The sequence below is a fragment of the Empidonax traillii genome, unplaced genomic scaffold, assembly GCF_003031625.1.
Source record: "Empidonax traillii isolate 1590-97213 ecotype Southwest subspecies unplaced genomic scaffold, ASM303162v1 scaffold262:size680716, whole genome shotgun sequence".
Lineage (NCBI taxonomy): Eukaryota > Metazoa > Chordata > Aves > Passeriformes > Tyrannidae > Empidonax > Empidonax traillii.
The window spans coordinates 61,325-78,659 of NW_020955455.1; the positions used below are offsets into that span (position 1 = coordinate 61,325).

Genomic DNA, 17,335 nt, shown 5'->3' on the forward strand with positions numbered 1-17,335 from the left:
CCAGGCATGGCAATACCACCTGACTTTCAAGATTCCTCTAGAAGTTAAGTTATTCATTTCCATCAGCTGAACAAAACATTTGCAGTTTCAATTCCTTTCCTGAGGCAGTCTCAAGAATGTTACTCTCCTGACTCTCTGGACAGGGAGCTGTGATAAACAACACATGCAGAATTCCCTGTGAACACCTTAACAGTGTGATTGTTTTTTTATATTTGAAATTAAAGTTACCAGTCAAGGATTTCTTACAATGACAGGGCTGGGAAAAGGCTGCAGGACATTGCCTGGTGACAACACATCTACTGCACATGAACTGTGAGCCCAAATTTTACTGCTACGGCTGGAGCGTTACACGAACATGAGGGGAAAAATTATGCCTGCAAAGCCTCAGTGCAATGGATTTCCCTCAAGTGCTGTTGTTCAAAGCATCTCCCCATCTTTACTGCTGCTTGAAATGGGAAGAGTGTGCAAGAGTAAGATGTTCCTCAGGAGCAGAGCTGAGGACTCAGGATGTATACTATCCCAAGCAACTACCCAAACCTGAGCTCATGGAGCCTGGGAGGATTCATGTCTCATCTTACAGCTTTCTGCGGTAAAAAAGAAAAATACTGACCTGCATCACCGGCAGAACACCACAGGACAGAGAAACTACTATCTGTATGCTCTCATGTTCTACCAAGGAAAGAGTATTGCTGGGAGCGGCCAGAGTACCAGCACAAACACATAAATTAATACATAAACTTCCAGCTGTGTTAGAAAACTGTAGCAAATAACCAAGTGAATATTCTTACCCACCTTTCTTACAGACCTCTGAGTTGTTCATTGAAATCATTATCCTGCTAAGCCAATCTTTAATTAGCTAAGAACACAACCTGATCTGCAGAAATCAACAATTTCTCTTTAACATCAGGGGAAAAAAAAAAAAGAAAAAAAAAGTTTATTTTAAGGATTAATCTAAGCATATGCTATACAAAGGAATACAAACGAATATATAAATAGGTCTTACAATTAAAAGAAAAGACAACACTTGGAAGAAGTTTAGGAAGAGAAAGAAGTGCTTATCCTCAAAAGACTGGAGTTAGGCAAAGGCTGGTCACACATTCAGAGCCCGAAAGCACGATGTGGACAAGGGACTGAAACTACAGCTTCAATCCACTAGCGGAGCATGTTTCAGCCATGAAAGTCAAGTAACAATATTTTAAAAATAAAATCATCTCACAATATCCATCTTTACTGTTATCCCAGTGTCTCTGCCTAACAGACACATTTCACATTTTAGTATATATTTGTGATTCTGTAGCTTTAATCAAAAGCTGCCAGTTACACTCAATAAACATTCTGCAGACTTGTTCTAATCATTTCTTTACAAATATTCAAACCTCAGAGGCAACAAGTGTCTTATTCATACACAAATTTCTGAAGGAAGAAATTCAAATTTCACTGGTATTAAATAAAAAAATGCAATCACATCAAAACTGGAGAAGCCTTACCAACATCCACCTAGGACTTTATCTTTCACACAACCAAGGCAATCTTCAGACTGCTACAAACCTGGTTAGCAAAACTCACCCAGCTCTGCTCTGTCAGAACACTCCTGAGTGACTCAGAACAATCAGAAGGCAGTGTACGTCCTAGAACATTCAGAGGACTTGACCTCATGTTTCAGACATCAATAACCACAAAGAATAAGGTCCTGCTCCCTGTACTAATCATAAACCCCATGATTGCAAGGACCTGCAAAATGCACTATTTAGCTGCAGTTACTAACAGTAATGAAACTTTAAGTAACAGAAACACAGATAAACTATGTGTTGTTTTCCAAGCACCACACTCAGGACTATCAGAACTAGACAGCACAGACCTGATAAGAGTTGTTGCCATGAACTAGACAAAACAAAACAAAACACACACACAAGCAAAACAACAAAAAACACACATCCCACAGATCCCACACACACACACACACGCACGCGAAAAAAAACCAAACAAACAAAACCCCACCAAACCAAACCAAACCATAAAAAGACAAGAAAAAAACCTGGCTGCACTGGTCCACATAAAAGTATAATATATAGAAAACAGGAATTCTCCTTGACAGGTAGGCAGCAAGAGCGAATTCACTTCTGAAGTATGTTTCTCTGCTGAGAAATATTTCAAGAAAAGCTCTGGCCCGTCCAAATATTCTAAGACCTGAGCGAAAAAATGCATGTTCCTGAGATCTTTGACAGAAGACCCCCATTTCTTGCCCGCGTCATAGAAAAGGTTTTTCTTATGTGAACCCTCTCTGAAAGTCACCAAAGTAGAAGAGATAACACGTCCTCAACATTGACCACAGAGTATGCTGAACTGAACTGTCAACTCAGTATCTCAGGGCAGGGAGCACACAGAGATCACAGTAGCTTAGAGGTGACACTTGGACACCCACACACAAACTACTTCCTCTTTTGACAGGAGGAAAGGAGCTCAAAGAGATAAAAGAAAATATTATCCATGTTGATACACAGTATACTTGCTGTTTATGCCACTACCGCTACGTTCTGTGCTGAAGAACCATCAGTATTGCAAATCTCTTTTCTCTGTTTCTCCGGGTTTAGAACAATCAACAAAGAAACAAAGAGAATGTAAGGCCCTTGGTGTTTTTCCTCCTAAGGTTTCCTGAGTAGCATCCACTGAAAGGGCACTATAGTGTCTACAACTTCCAACGATGCTGGCAGAACTACACGGGTCCTCCCCTGCAACAGACACTGCGACCGAATTATACACTGCATTAACTAAGAGGCTTGGAAAAAACATTACTACTACTTAGAAAAGGAAAGGTTTATTGCAGCTGAGGAAAACTGAACTAGCAGGCTTTTCAGGGTTGAAAAATCATTATCTTCTGCAGCCAGAACTAACACAGCCTTCCTGAAGTCTCACACACAAGTGCAGGACAGTTGAGCACAATTTAGGACAAAAAAACCATGACCAGGATTTCAGTTCCCATTTGGGACTTGGTTACATATCCACTCAAAGTTCAGTCCATAATTTGGGCTGAACCCAAACAGTTTACTCCATTAAAATCAAGTATCAGCTCATATCTAATACCACACAACTGTGAGCCATCACCCCAAATGGCACTCCCACTCCCCTACTCCTTAACCACGAAATATTGCTACTTCCCTTCCATCGGACTCGTGATCCTGCAGCTGCAGAGGGAAGTCAGTTCAGTGGGTTCACCCAGGAGCAAACTAAACACTCTAAAACAAAACAGTGAGTCAGTTGAACAAGCTTACCCAGTGGAAAACTATGTGGGGCTATACAACTGCTGAATCTGGCACGAGGGACGGGGATCAAGTTCATGAGGAAAGGGGGAACTTGCTCTTCAGCAGCCACGTATCATGGGCAAAATGAGGGCTTTAGTATTTTGTTTCCCTGGGATCCAGTATAGCATAACTTGATCCTGGTCAAGCCCAACACACACATAACCAAAAATAAAATAATTCCTTGTAGGGATTATTAAAAACTCCCAGGGAGGGGCTCTGAAAGCACAGTGACCTCAATATATCACAAACAGAGATTTGTATCATGTCTGCTGAGGAATGCTCCATGCTCAGCCTCTTTGATACCTGTTAGCATCCAGTAACTTGCACTGAAGAAAATATTTGATATGTGGAAGTGCTTCTATCCAAAGATGAGCAGGGTATAATCAGCATTAGGACAGTCTCACTGACACAGCTTATGTTTCCCTACAATAGTCTTTTCCCACAACCACAGAAGTATATGCCTACATTAAGCTTCAGGCACTAAAACAGAGACTCAAACTATCCCAAAGTAACTTAGTCACCCAAAACAATCTTTAATGATTTTGTACACACAGCGAAATATTCAATGCTTTTGCCAGTCATCTATGAATTTCACTTTTACAGGAATAACACAATGAAACATCCATCCTTTCCCCGCCTTGGTGTGTTCACTCTGCCGGGTCATTAAAACTCACAGCAGCCCCTCTGAGGGGGAAAGGAGGAAATCCGGACAAACTCATTCAGGAAGACAGGGCTGGGTGACTTGGAAGTTCTTCAAATGGCTCCCTCCACCCAAAGAATCACCAGGCAAAGCCTCTGCAGACTCTAATAATTTGCACAGCTTTCCAGCCTACTCCAAGGTGAACTCAGGGGTCAGCAAGAAGTCTCGGTGAGCTCAGGGCACATACATATATAAGAAGGTGAGGAAACAGCTGCAGAGTACAAACTAAACACGTTATAGATGTTCTCTTTAAAGAATACAAGGAAGGACCTATGATCTCAGGCCACTCTCTGGTTAAGCTATCAATACAAAATATTTAAGTGGTCAAAGCATCTGAGATAAGGCTGAAGCACACCACTAAAGTCGCACAGGACTGATGACCTTCCTATACTGTGACTGACTTCTCTCAAAAGCACTGTTCCTCACTTCTCTAATGACAATGCCAGCAGGACACATGTAGAAGAGTTAAAGCTTGGGCTACGTCAGTACACACAACGGGCGCTGCCACCAAACATCAAGGACACTTCAGGCTTCCAGTTTGTCAACAGCACCATTTGTAAGAAGAGTTTAAACCAAAAAAAGTTCAGTGGATCACCTCCCACCCATCACTGCTATTACAATCGAGAGCTAGCTGTACCCACAAAATGAATAACGCCTGCCACAGACAACAAGAGAAAAAAAAAAAAAAGGCAGTTAAATAACAAATGAAAACCTTCAAAAAATTTATTAGGAAGGCTAATCCAGATTAGGCTGGTATCAGAACAAAACAAAACAAAAAGAAGAGCAGGGAAAAACAAGCAATAGGAACTGCTGGCTTTGATTATTAAACTGCAGAAACGCATAATTCTGCTACTTGCTCTGATACAATAGCCCCTAAAATGAATTGTTGTTTCCACAGAAAAACAAACCAAGTAAGAAGATTCAAGCTGAAACCCAGGTCCTCCAAATGATACCCAGAAACAGGTAACACCAGCCATGACGATCCCCCCCAAGGGAGAATTCTCTTCGAATGGGTGGTCCAAACAAGGTGGCACACAGGAAGCAGTACCGCACACCCCTCATCTCCCTTTCCAGATCATGAATGCACTCCATGCTTGCGCTCTCCCTGCCCCCCTCACTGTCACCAAACCACGCTCTCCTGGAACAGCTTCCAAAGGGATTCTTTGAATAGAAACAGATACAAGCAAGATGACTAAAAATAGCCCAGCAAGAGCAGACATTTGTTACATTCTCACACTTGCGGAAACACACTCGACTGCCTTAAAAAAAAAGGCATCTAGTTAATTCACACTAGAATTGATAACGAGGGACAAAGTAGAAAATGCTACCACAGAAAAGTTTTGGAGGGGAGGATTAGTTTAGATTTCTCCCACTGATCAGGTCACATTGTAACACAACAAAAAGCAATGGTGAAATTACAAGCCACAACAATACAAAAGGAAATACACTGTGCAATCAACCAGTAAAGCTGTATCTATACAATATGCTAAAAACATGACGATATCAGATTTTTTTGTTGTAACTTCAGAGTTTCGGTAGCAACACCAAAGAGCTCAGTAGCAGCCCCACAGCTGTTCAGACCCAACTCCTTGAACCAGACATCAAGAAAAGACCACTAGTACAGATCAATCCCTGTGATATGCTCACTTTCAGAAGGCCAAGAAGTCTTGCTGAAAGAGATCAGGAGTCTTACTGAAAAAAAAAATAAATCTTATAAATAAAGCAAGATATTCTGGAACATCTTTCTATATTTATCTTCCAGATGATGATATTTCTCAAGGTTCATCTTAAGCAGGAGGACTATCCACCAAAGTAAAAAAGCAACTTTTTTTGCAGTGACATACAATTCTGAACATAAAGTTCCAAAAGGAGGAAAAGAAATAGTTTGTAAGGCACTATTAACCACTTCCTTTCTTTACAATCTCTACTGTATATAATCTCTTAATGAAAACTATCAGCCATTTGGTTTAGTCTTCCAAAGTGAAACACTGTGAGAAGTGAAATCCTTTTTCCAATGCACTGTGAGGTGCTCAGAGAAAAACCAACCACAGAAACAGCACCAAGAACTGAAAGCCATCAAGGAGCACTTTCACTTCTCTGCCATCTCTGGATTGCTCCTTCTATGGCCACAGCCATTATCACATTTTTGTCTACCTTAAAACAAGGCAGGTTTGACAAGTTTCCTTTGATACTACTCCTCATGTTGATTTGCTTCAGTCAGAAAACATGGTTTTACCCCAAGCTTTCCCACTTGATACGGAGCATTATTTTCCTCATAGCTTCTCACTTTGGTGTCACATGTAAATTCACTTACATTTGTTCCATCATTCTAGAATTTACAGGAGGCCAGGTCTATCTCATCCACAGCAGAATGATACCAAACTATCCAAAGAGATGGAGGACTATCTTCACAATCTCAAATGTACAACATGCTAAAAAGAAGCAGGCAAATAAAGATCCCTTTACGCAGAATTCAAATCTAAAAGCAGGAATAAAGTCATCCAGGCTGTTCTCATCTTTAATGCTACATCAAAATTAAATTCATCACTCACTTCTTAGTTTCTTGACCTTTCTAGAGAAGATACCAAAGAGGTAAGCTGCCTACACAGGACGTCAAATCGTGCAATTTTATTGCATTTTATTCACTATTTATTTTCTCTCCAACATAAGTAAGGGTGAACCCCCCCTAGGCTCCTTTTAAGACCCACAGCTACTTTTCCAGCCCTGTCTTTACCATTTTCTGCAAGTCTAGACTGACTTAAACATTGCTTGGCTTCCATGCATTTTCACTCTCTCCCACTATTTCTTTCCAAGCCAGATAAGCTCATAATAAAATTGACAAACATGTAAGAACAACTTTTTTTTTTTCTGAATTTGCAAAATCTTAATGAGCATATGAAGTTTTTCTTCAAAACTTCCTTCCTATTAATAGGCCACTAAGAAATTCCTTTTCACAGAAACATGCTTCCCGTCTTTTCATAAAGTTAAGGCTCCCCTTAACATATTTTTGTACTCTGCTGAATTACTTTAGTACAGCATAGTAATGAAACACAGCCCCTCATTCCACACAGGTATGCAGGTTTATATACTGTGGAAGGCAATATTAAAATGCTGAAGTAGAAAATCTGTTTTTTAAAACATCCCAAGAAGACAGTAGTCAACTGCATGTTTTACCACCAGCCTAAAAGACTGTGGTGCAAGATGAAGTTACTCACTTTTGAAAGAAAATGGACTTACATTCTTCACATCTTAGTTTCTGAAACAGCTTATTTATACTAACTGCGCACCTCACCTTCAGTACGCATGTGAATTCTCCAGAACACACATTTCGCTAAATGCAGTGTTGAACTCTAGCAGCAGCATTAAAATATTACAGGTATCAGCTTTAGAGATCATATTGCACCTATAAAAACTTCACTAAACAAACGGTTTGGCAGCGACAGTCTTAAAAACCACTTCAGCACAAGATGCACTGTAAACATCAATTTTCTCCAAAACTACCATAAAGCCACATGCACACAGAAACAACCAAAGGATAAGCAAGGGATAACCAAGATGAAGTATTACCAATTCTAAAAACTGCACTACAAACTTAAGTAACAGCTTTTTAAATACTGTAATAACTTTCAGTCATTTACAGAGTGTTATTTAAAAATTCTAGCAGAGCAGGGGACTGCTAAGCACACTTGCTGCACAGGGCAAGATAACACTGTAAATAAATTCAGAAACCAAAGGCAGGCAAGTTTAAAATGCAGAACAGAACAATGCCTTAAATGTGTTCTCAATTTAACACAAGATTGTTTTTCAAGTTCAGTGAGTACACTGCCCAAAACATGGCTTCCGGAAATCTAGTAAGAATCTGATTCACAAGAATAAAGTGAAAATAAAAACTGTAGAAGGAAGAATGCAACATGCCTCCTCTGATCAGAGGAAAAGGTCCAAGACACAGCATTCACCCAAAGCTGTAATCAGCAGCAAGTAACCACCTAAGAAGTTGCTCATTGTTGCTCTCACCTTTTGCACACTGAAATTTGCAGTTCTGCAGGGGTTTTTAGAATGGTTTTTTGAAAGCATACAAGCCTCATCCAAGTGGTACTGTCCTCACGGTTCCTCCATTTTCTGATGTCTCAAATCACAGAAGGAGTACTTGCCAACCTTGTTGCTATCCTCTAAAATTGTAAGGAAGGTGTTAGCATGACCTTAGTTTTGATACCAAAAGAACTCTGCCATGAAGTTTGAGTTTTAGAGATTTGTTGGAAGATACTGTGAGCTCACAGCTACATCACAGGAATTTCTCTGCAGGATCAAAGGCAAGAGACTTGTAGAATGGGATAAAGCAGCTCTCAATACACTGCATTTAAACATTGCTGAGTATACATACGACTGTTGAAGACAGCAACTTTAAGGAGTAGAATTTTTACTTCCACATATCCATGAAAGTCTATTTGAAGAGTCACAAATACATCCAAGAAAAACATTTTATGCGCTTTTCTGATGTGTTTTTTTTTTTTTTTTGTCAGGGAAAAAGGAAGGTAAAAGTATGTTTAAATAATTATCTCATTCCAAAAGCCGAGACATAACTTCCCTTTAAAACCATTCTAAATTCTCAACTGTTATATATACAGTGAATATAACCCAGCAAATTCCCAGAACACAAAGCACCAAGAGTAAGGCCTTCTATATCAGAGATTATGCTAGACTTCAATGTATATTCCAACATATAAGCACATTTGAGGATAACAACCTTTGTTTGACTGAATTATCAGTTCCTACCAAATTTAAATGAGGAATGAAACAAAGAGCTCCAGGAATGCAATGACATAAAGTGAGAAGAAAAACTAGGATCAAACCTGGTGAATCAAAGAAAAGTCAACCTTACAAAGTAATGTGAATACGCTAAAGGCTGAAACTTCACTTCAGAGGGAAATAAAATTAAACAAATGTTTACCCAAAACTCACTTGCCAGCGCTGGTTTTACCTTGACAAATTTGTTGCTTAACTGTCAAAAGTACATTGCAGTCAAACTAAAATAGTCAGATATCCAATTGCTGTAAAAACCTGGAAAGTCTAAGTTCCAAAAACATATGATAGTGTTTTGGTTAACCCTAAGACTCTTGCAACTGCGATGTTTTGGATTTAGAACAACCATAAAATATTCACATCACCTTTGTTAGGATGAGCTTTTAGGGAACTTTTTATTTTAAACTGATCTGACCCTTAACAAAGATTTTATTTTATAATTTTTTTTAAATTAAATTGAGGGTATTTCTTCTTTTAAATTAGAAATTTGGGTAATTTTAAAAACATATATAACTTCTGAAAAAAAGAGATGGAGAATAGACACGGTAGGTCAGTATTTCAGCAAGCTTTGACACATCCCTGAAGCTTGACTGCTTGGAAGGTCAGAGCACACCAAGTCCTGGAAGAGCTAAGCACAGCACTCCCTCCAGGTTGGTCTTTGAGATTTCAAGAAAGCAGAGCTGCACACGTCTGTAGCCATAAATACCACACTAGTACAAAATACAATAGAGTCATAATACCCAAACATGCATTCAGATAAACCAGCCTAATGTGAAGCTCAGGCTTCTCCATGTTGTCTTCAGATTAATGTTTTTAGGCTTCGGCTATAACAAAATCAGTGGAGTTCAGACATACATTTCAGCACAGTGTTTGAGCTATGTTTATGTGAGGTCAATCTGAAGTTGAGATTTTTCAGGAGATACAAGAGGTGGTAAGGTTCTCATTGTACTCTGCAGAAGGACTAAGTGAATCTACCTACCAACAGAGCTAACTTTCCCCAGAATTACTGGGTGCCAGAAGAGACAGCTTATCCCCTTCAACACTTCTCATTTAAAAAAAGAAAAAAATTATCATTAAAAACTTTCACAGTCTTTCCAGCGTGTCTGTTCATATATAAACTTCTGGGGAACATGGAAAGTTGTCAATGCTGCCCTACACATACCCATAAGCGCAGAACAAAAACACATTTGTAGGAACACCAGAAGTAAGATGAAAAACAATCTCACAGCTTTCCAGTTGGCATTAGCAAAGACCCAGCTGCTACACACCAACAGAGCAACACCACTTCAAAGGACTGAAATGCAGTCACAGTGTCCAATAATTCACCAGGCAGATTTAGAGGTCAAAAGAGATGCTGAGAGACCCCTCCCTCCTCCCCGGGTATTTCACCAGAGCTGATCACTCCCAGCACTATTTCATTACTCACTTTCAGTGCAGTTCATCAAAGCAGGAATTTTGTTTGTTTGTTAAGACACACCTAAGGCTCTCCAGCATTACTGGGGATATGATTCTGCTGCTATGAAACAGACTCTGGATAACTTGAACAAAAAAACCAAAGTAACAACCCGAGATATCAAGCTCAGGAATACCAAATTCTTCCCCCCTTTTCCCCCACCCCAAACCTGTGACTACCCCAAGCCACATCCTCCTCCTGCTCCTCCACAAGCAACTCACTGAGTCCCTCTCCCTCTACATACTGCATTAGAACCTGTCTGTGCAGCCAAGGAAAGTACCATCAAAAGACATGCTAACAACTGATCCTAACTTTTGTGGAGCAACCAGCAAGGGAGGAAGACTTAGATGCCACCTTTTCAATCAGGGTCTGTAAATAAAGGGAACCAATTGCTAAGTCCAATTACTAAACTCTTTAATTTTTTCTCCCCTACATTCAGTTCCAGTCCCAAATAGCTACTTGGGTTTTTTTCTGAATGGAATGGTTTCAGTTACCACAGTTTGAATTAAGTGTTCAAAACCTGCTCATTCCAGCCTGCAAGGTAAGATGCCTCACTCAATATGCTTTTGTGCTCAATTTTTACTTAGATACTAAAAGGAACTGAAAAGTGATGGTTCTGCAGTTTCTTTCACTATGTTTTATTGTATTTTATAGTGGGTGGGTCATTTCATAACTAGTGAAACACTTAAAATGTCTTCTGTTGATCATTTATTTTAATGGATTTGTCTACCGAGAACAAATATAAAAGTTATATATTCCTGCTTTGCTCTCCTAAGACTGAAGTTCTCAAACTCCCCAGCAATCAACAGAATCAGCAAGGGAGTGAAGTCATCCAAATATTTGAGGAAGGTTTCCTAGCAGAAACTACATCTCAGTGATGTTTCATTTCAGATGACTGTTCTAAAACAGTTGTCCCAGAACTCCTCAGATTCAATAATCCTAACTGCGAAAGCAATTTTAACCATCTAACTTTATATCAACCTTCCTCTACAGCTGTAGGGGTCTTGGGGTTTTCAGGGAAGGTGTATGAGTTTGCAAGAATATGAAAAATGGGCTGGTCCGGTTCCCTTCTGATTTACCAGGACTCATGTAATTCTGCAAAGTTTGGGCCTTAGTCTCATCAAAAAGTACTTTTCAAAATCACTTTGATATACACAACTTCATAAAATGAACTGCTCAATACGCAGAAGCACAGCAAGAACTCAGTCTAACCTCTCCTAAATGATGTAGGTACATTAAGCCATCATTTCCAATCCAGGCAGTTCCTAAATAGAACATACACAGGACTTGGACAATTCTAGCACTAGCAGACAATCAAGCGTTTGACCTGTTTCCTCCCTCACAGAACTGCTGAATTATAGTATTCAGCTAGAGCTGGGACAGCCAATTACTCCTTATCTGAAAGCACAGAGATTACTTAGATTTGAAAGACGCATCTTACTGCATTTTCACAGCACCTTCTCTGAACCCACCCATATCCCAGACCCACCCGCTCCTGCATCCATCAACAGTCATGAGCTACTGTTACCACCACCCAAACTACATTCAGTGTTTAATCCACCTCCCTCTCAAGGACCTGTAAGGACATATGGGTTGAGTTTGCCTGAAGGACTGATCTGACTATGTCATGTGGTTTAACTCAGAGAGGCGAGCCTGGGGGGGATGTGGTGCCTTATCAATGTACGTAAGTACCCGAAGTACCTGTGGGAAAGGTGCACAGACAGAGCCGAGCTCCTTCCAGCCGTGCCCAGGGACAGGACCAGACCCAAGGGGCACAGACTGAAACACAGGAGGCTCCATGTGAACATCAGGGAAGGATTTTGTACTCTGAGGGTGACCAAGCACTGGCACAGCACAGGTTCCCCGGTGAGAGGGTGGAGCGTCCACCTTCAGACAGATACAAACAGTGTCCAGACACAGTCCTGGGTAACCTGCTGAAGGTGGCCCTGCTTGAGCAAGGGGAGACAAGACCACCTCTAGAAGTCCCCGCCAACATCAGACAGTCGATGACTGAATGAAGTGAAAAGGCAAGCAAGTCCTATAACAGAAAAGCTGTTATTGAAAATGCCCCACAAGCCTCATTAGAGACAACTCAGGCTCTAGCATTCTGCTCTGACAGTAATAAATTAGAAAAATCAAGAGATTCTTCAATTAAATCAGGTAGGGCAAAAGCCATTGGGACATCAAATCCAGCAACACACACTACTATATTAACAGATAAAAAGGCCAAATGATGAAAACTGGAGTACAGGCATAAAATTGAAAGTTTTATGTTTCACTCACAACAGAGAACTATTCAAGGAAGATAATAAGCATCTTTTGCTAAGATGTAAAGAAGAGTTCCTGGGCATTGGTGCTAATCTGGACATCAGGATGCAGCAAAGAAAACGAACAGGTTAAGGATGTGCATCAGAAAGCCTCAAGGTTTTCTGAAACACTGAGAAGAAACCCCCCTTCTGCAAACTCATTAACTTGCCTTCACCAAGCTCATAGCACTATTCCGATCTTTCCCTAAACTGAATTTCAGAGTTACCCCTTGGCACTTACCCCGTGTTTCAAACATTCAGAAATTCATTCAGTGGCTAATAAAAGAAAGTGAAGCACAAGACCAGGATGTGCAGTACTGCTCCCCCTCACCACACTTAGTCACCCGAAGCTAACATCAGTAACTTAGGTCTCTGATCACAAGTCAGTGATCTCAAGAATGTCTGACTGAAATAAAAGCACAGCAGACATCTGCCCCTTGGAGTACAACCCACCAAAAGCATGGATCAGAATTTCTTCAATACAAAAAGATACTGTATGAATCCTATGCACAGCCCAACAGAAGAGCAGGGTTTGGTACCAGGATTCCTTTCAGATTCATGTTACTGAAACTGTATGTAAGACAACATGCAATTCTAAAAATAGAGGAAGAATGCAGAGAGAAAAAATAAATCAGCAACAAATAGAGGGAGACATGGACAACATGATAATACAAGACATCAGTCAAATGTTCAGCATAAAACAGCCATAATTCAGTTAATATTGAGAATCAAGCAGGAAGAGGAAGCAGAAAGTTTTCAGAAGCCATATGCTTCACTCTATGTTACTATCTATCTATCATCCCCAAAATACTTGACAAATAGAGTATAAAAAATACTGTGTTTTCTTTGCTCAAAAGCAACCTCACTATGGTCTCTAAAGCATCATCCTACTTCCAGGAACAGCACTTTTGTCATAAGAAATACAAATGAAATGTTCTACATGAAATCTATGCCAGACACAATAAAACAGCAGAAAGACTTCCTCTCTCTAGAGGTAACCATCAAAAATATCTAGGAACATGATCATAGCTAGTGAATTCAAATTTTACACCTTCAGCCACAGGACTGCCTAACAGACTGAGACAGACATTTTTTCCCCTCCATTAAACCAGGTTAAAAAAAGTGCAACCTGATGATTCAGATCTGGAGGCTAAGAAAGTATTTGTGTTTCCTTCATTTAACTTTGGATTAAAATACTGAATGACTCTGTAACAGAAATTCCATTGAACACAAATCTTCTGCAGGAATAAAATATATTTCCTGTATGATAAAGCAGAAAAACAAAACCCTAAGGTTCACCATAGAGTACGACTTCGGGCAAACCTTAAGTCTCAAGAGAGATCAAAGCTCTCTCAACATGAGAAAAATTTCATTGTTTTTAATGCAAAATGCTACAGACAGCCAGGTTAAGGACTCCTCCAAGCTCATTTGTTGGAAGACTGATTTAAGAAGCTGAGAAGGGAGAGGAAAAAAGCTTTATCAGTTTATCTTCAAAAAGAAGCCGCAATATCATGCAGGTTTCACAAAGACAGCTGGACAAAAAGGAAAAAAGAGAATTTCAAGAGAACTGAGAATAGAAACAACTCCATCCACGGAAGCTGCACAAGGTTGTTCGCATAACCTATTTTACAAGTTTTACTTGTACAATCTAAGGAGAACATAAGTAAAACAAGCTCAGCAAAATATTTATGATGTTGTAAAAGCAAGCTGAGCAAGCCATGAGATCTTACGCGTCAGATTGTACCACCTCTGTCTTTAGTCCCTGTTTACCCTTTGCAGCGCTGAGAAGTAATGGGGAGAGGATGGCTGAGGGTACCACACCTGTGGAAGGAACAGCCTTGTGGGAGCCCCAGGCAGAAGGGGAGTTCCAAAAAGACTCCTAGCTCAGATGGCCAAAATCAAAGAGTGTGGACTTTCATGTCAGAGCAAAACAGACAAACCCTTTGTACAATTTTTGTAAAATATGAACCCGAAGTAATTGCAAAGGAGGCACCTCACAACCTTTCATCCCAGCTCTCACTTTAATGAACGTAACCTGTTTAGGGAAGTTGTATGGAAAACAGTACAAGTCCAAACTAGGTCTTTTCTGAAAAGCAAAAAGGACCCAGTGGGCTACAAGCAAACAAACTGTATCAGAAAAAAAATCTCAATTCACCAACATTTCCAGCAGAATAACAACACTGCAGTGGGTATCACTCGTATTTCCTTTAGCACCTTCCTTTCAACACTTCTGAACTCTACAGATACAACATAGAGTTTCTTTAGTCTGTCACCTTACAAAGGGGACCAGTCTCTTGGTCTCTCTTTTAGCAAGGTCACACAAGGCTGCTGCAAAGCCAAGCACTGAACACAGGTCTTCAGAGTCCTGCTCATGTGCTTTAACCAAATAAGAGACAAAGATAAACAAAAAAAAAAAAATCATAAAAGATCTGAAGTCTTACTCCTTAGTCTTCCATGAAGTACCTATTCCAAGTGCTGGTACTAAACATGACTGAAACTGCAAGCAAAGATCACTGCTAACAGTAGTACTACCAATGCTAATTATTAATAGAGCATTAACAGTGCAGGGCACACACGTTGCGCAAGCACAGTTAGTCAGCACTGCTAGGAGCAGCATCACTAGGGGGACACCAGCAACAAACACAAAACATACCAAAAAATGGCATGCTGTGAGGAAAACATCACCTAAAACTAAAGTCCATGGAAGAAATACAGAACACCAACAATCTGCTTCTGGATTCTGAAACAGTAGCTAAAAAAATTACAAGAACGAACCAAAAAATTAAAAAAAAAAATAACAGCTTCTGGTAACAGATGAGAATCTTTTTTGGGTTTCCCCTTGGCTTCCCTAGATTTTAGCAGTGAGCCTGTAGCTCCCAAGCCCCCTTGAATGATCAAACCCTTTTGCAAGTCATGGCACCAGGAGCTTTATGGAGGACTGGCCAAACAAATGAAACAGTTTCAATTTCAGAATTTTCATGGGTTTTTTACTACAAACAGTTTTCAAAATCAAGACATGATTAAAATTGCAACTAGAGCAAAACAGAACAGAGCCTGTCCAATTCCCACTCTTCCCTACCTCCTCTGAGTTACCAAGATGGTTGAGGTTAAAAACACAGAAGCCAGCTCATTTACCAGACTCTACATCAAAATTGGTTTACACCAGTTAATCCAGTTTCTCCATGTAACCCTCCAGGAGTCCCAAAACATCATTAATCCTGCAAAGTGATTTAGCCTTGCTTGCTTTCAAGCTACCTAGTGTAAGGTTAAAAATAAATTCTTTAAACAAGTTAGGTCAAACCACCACAGAGAGAATGGGTCCAGGTATAAATACTGAGTCAGCCAGGTAGGAATCCAAACCCAGATTCCATTAGAGAACGTGATACAACCAAGGGAATTGCTAAAAGGGTCTGGGAAATATTAAAAAAGCAAAACCAGGAGGCTGAGTCGCTGCCGTTTTTTTGTGAAGGGCTCTGTTTCAATGGCAAGTGCTGCTCCCCCTCCCTTCCCTTCCCTCACATCCAGCTCCAATTTCTCTACTTGGAAAAAAACAGCTGCTCTCAGGCCAGGACAGCCTCTCCATTCCCTCTCCACAGCTTCCCCTCCCACAGCTCCACAGCAAGCCCCACGTTTCTGTTCCACATGACATCCCGTTCCCCTGAACACAACCAGAAGGGCTCTGCACATCCACACTCCTGGTGGTAACACACCTACGGGAGAGCAGCTTCAAACCAGTCCACCCTGAGCAGCTCCCAGGTGGCACCCAACAGCACTGCAGACATTCCAGCACATGCTTTTGAACCTATTCCACACAGAGAGTTCAGACCCTTGCCGCCAGACTCAGAACGAGGTCCTTCCCACACCCAGCTTCTTGCAGAGGAGTATCTACCAGCTCACTTCCCCGCTGCAGTTTTCTCCATCAACAAGAGAAAACACTGATTTTGTTGTTGTTGTTGTTGTTTTTAGAGGCAACATAAGCCAAACCAACAGCAAAGCCCTGCCCTGACACCCAGTTCAGAGCAACCAGACACAACCGACGGTGAGAAAGGACCAGGTGGAGCACGTTAACAGAGAGAATGGTTCATTCATTGCCATGTCCTCAGGTAACCCACCGTACGTGCCGAGGTGTCATTGTTATAGCTGTGAGCCCCCACCACCAGCGAGGGAGCCGCCGGGAAGGGGATGGGCACCAACATGGAAGTAAAGCCCTGCGCAAGGCACAGATCGATACCTATTCACCCAGCTGTTCCCTTCCCGAGATGCCGCCTCCCCTCTGCCCCGACTCCATCCGCCAGCCCCCCCGGATCCCCATCGCACCCCCTTCCCTCACGGCCCCGGAGCTACAGGCATCGACTCGCCAGGAGGAACCCCCGGAGTGAGAGGATGAGGCGGGACCCCTCCTGCGGAGCTGCGGGCGCAGGGCCCTCCCGCGGGCGCCGAACCCACCTCTGCGGGGGCCGGGCGGACTCCGCTGCCCGGCGGGGTGGGCGCTGCCCGCGCCCGCGGCCCTGCCGAGCGGGGTGACGGGGGGGCGGCGATCTAGGCCAGGGCGAAGCTTCCCCTGGGCGGCCGCCACGGAAAGTAGGGCAGAGCCGCGTCCCCCCGCAACCCGCCGGCGGGCGCGCCGGGGCGGGGCGGCCCGGGCGGACAGCGACCGACCCGCGGAGCGAGGGACGGAGCGGGGCAGCGGCGGGCGGACAAAGCGGGGCCGGGCGGCCTGGGCGGCTCTGAGGGGGGCGCGGGGGCCGCGCGCGGGGCCGTTGGCGGGGGGGGGGGG

At 41.9% G+C, this 17,335-nt stretch overlaps 1 protein-coding gene across 6 annotated transcripts in view; it reads right to left on the reverse strand.

The window, feature by feature from the left end:
• Positions 1-17,335, reverse strand: part of LOC114060158 (ubiquitin-associated protein 2-like) — a 74,973-nt gene that overhangs the window by 56,821 nt on the left and 817 nt on the right. Inside the window, exon 1 of one of the 6 annotated variants that reach the window (XM_027889419.1) lies at positions 17,005-17,220. The exons of the other annotated variants lie outside the window; for them this stretch is intronic. The gene's annotated coding sequence lies outside the window, so the exon portion shown is untranslated. Of the gene's footprint in view, positions 1-17,004; positions 17,221-17,335 lie in introns of those variants that run through there. 6 annotated transcript variants of the gene reach the window in all.